Here is a 2,665-nt window from a genome sequence, read left to right as displayed (position 1 = left end):
AACATGTCACAGTACACTCAAAGGCCTCTTTCAGATACTACAAGGATGGGACGGGTAAACAGAGGGGGGACTTCTTCAGAGATGCTCTTCTGGAAAAAGAGAAATGTACCAACATACCCTCCTTCCTGTCTTGCTGGTGAGAACTGTGCTGCGTGTCCACAGAGACACAGATCCTTGATGAGAGAGTGAGATTTCATCAGTTAGAATATGACCGTTTTCTAACCCTGACTTTTACCTGGGATGGATGTGAAGCTGTGAATGATTGTTACTTGAATGATTCTATGGTTTTAGCCATAGCTGAAAACAAAAGAACTATTTTTGAAGTATTATCAGTTTTAATTTCTGTTGTTCTAGAGCAGAAATAGATCATTTCAATTTCAGTAACACATTTCCATAGCTTTGACTTATAATATTAGAATTTAGGCATCACTTTGTTTCATAATAAATGAATTTCATCTACAGTCCTCATGTTTGAAGCTGGATTCCAAGTGGAGCTATAGGATGAACTGTGAGGACATTGAATCCCTGTATATTCAGTAACGTCTAAGGCAACTAATCTAATATCACCTGGGCACACTGCTGGTTTTTCATGTATACTTCATGCTTCTTCTTTTCTCAGTAATTCCAAAAAACACCCTAAAGATACTCGACCATCCGACCTCAATGTTCCTGAAGTCCACACCCTATTTTGAGCTTATGCTCTGGAGCATTCATAAGAGGAATTACAGAGATCATTTGATGGAACTGTCCATGTGGTTAACATGAAGGCCACCAACATGTGTCCTTCTCCCTCCCATCACACTGCTGGGCCCTTTTGGTGTGACCATCACTAGTAACTTGCAAAACAATATGACTTAAAATTCACCACTGTTTCTTACCATCCTCCTTGGTTTCCTCTAATGGATATTCCCTCCAGCATTAAAATATGATCTAGTCTCCAGGCACAAATGCCTCCAATTATCTCCACAAAGGACAAAATAAAAGTTTTTAGTGCTGGTGACCTAACATATTTTGCCTAGGGGTAAATAGACCTTAACAATACATCCCCAACCACTGAAACATAAAGACACCGGTTATCATTCCTTCTATGTGAATATGAATTGGTATGGGTCTCCTCCAGCCCACCAGCTCATGAAGGTCAGGTCAGATGCTGGTGCATCTGTTCAAATGAAGGAGCTGCTTCCACCTGGTGAATAATGGGCTCACCTTGTTCTAGGTGTGGGATGCCAACCTTCCCCTCCCCTGTCCCACAGCATATCAGCTCACTTTTCAGGTCCAGACCAGAGGGTCCAGACTTATCCTCCTATTCTTGCCCAAACTGCTTTGCTTGACTCTCTTATTATCTACATCCAGGCATGTTGATTCTTTATTTTTTAATATTCATTACTGATATTATTGAAGAAGCTTGAAGCAATATGATATATTTTGAATTATGTTCATAAAATAGCTTGGAAGAAAGAGCTTCTCATAAACAGCAGGTTCTATGTCAGTCAGTGTACAGGTGACGTCACTGGGCTGAGGGAGAGCTGACCTGCCCCAGACACACAGTGTGACCTCTCAGGGCAGCAGTGGAGCCAGTGCTACAAGTACACGGTGTCAGTCAGAGATGTGGACTCACATTGGTCTTTCTGGTTCCCAGGAGAGATAACACCACTGATGACACTGATGTCAACATCCAACACCCCTGACAAACCCACTATAAATTTCAGACATACCATTACCATCGTGATCCACAATTTGCATCCTTGCAGACTGAAATGCAGATGGTGAGGTCACATCTTCAATGTCCACAGCGAGATGGGATGGAGCTGGGCTCTGTTCTCCAGCACCTTTTACTTATATGTCCTCAGGCACAGTTCTGGAACTCTGTGAACCAGGGACTTGGGAAAGCTGCTCTCAGGTGGACTTTTCAAGGGAACGTGCTTCCAGAGGTGGGGGCTTACCTCTGCCCATGACGTCCTCATACTCTTCAAGCCATTCACTGTGAAGGTTTACTTCCAAGAATCATGCATATTCTCTCAACGAGTGCACTGGGAACTGTGTTCCCTGACCTCCAGTGTCACTGGCTGTGACAGAGTTAGAAATGAACACTTCTAGAAGGAGTGAGTCTGTGCACTGTGACCAGGTCTCCTGCCCAGCATGTTGGAGTCCTGAGGAGCTCCCAGGAGCTGTGGGTTCTTAGACCTTTCTAGCCCTGGCCATTCCTCAATGTCCACCCACAAGGAAGGAGCCCTGAAGCTCACGGTGTTCCTGCAGACACTCACTTGTGCACAAGAAAAAGGCAGGTCAGGCTACTGGCCACATCAGCAGTGCTGGGAACCATGAGCATCTCAGCAAGAATGACTACCTTGTCCACAAAATACACGGTGTGGTTAGTTGTTATGAATAAATCCACCTCCAGAGCAACTCTTGGCAATATTTAAAATGTTTCAGGTGAAGAAATGTTCACCCAAGTTAAGGGAAACACGAAGTCCCTTGTGAATTACGATAAACATTAAATTTTACCTCACTTTGTCTGATTTCAATGTGATTATTACATGTATGCTTTGTCTCAAATACTTGCATGTCCAGGAAATAAACATGAGGTAATGCAGAAAGGAAAAAACAAGAGTCTGTGTCTGATATCTTGGAGGACCGTGAATGTTTGATGGGTATTTATGTGAAA

This window comes from Mesoplodon bidens (genome assembly GCF_964165515.1).
Source record: "Mesoplodon bidens genome assembly, contig: HAP1_SCAFFOLD_300, whole genome shotgun sequence".
In the NCBI taxonomy this organism is placed as follows: Eukaryota; Metazoa; Chordata; class Mammalia; order Artiodactyla; family Ziphiidae; genus Mesoplodon; species Mesoplodon bidens.
Note: the sequence above shows the minus strand (reverse complement) of the source record.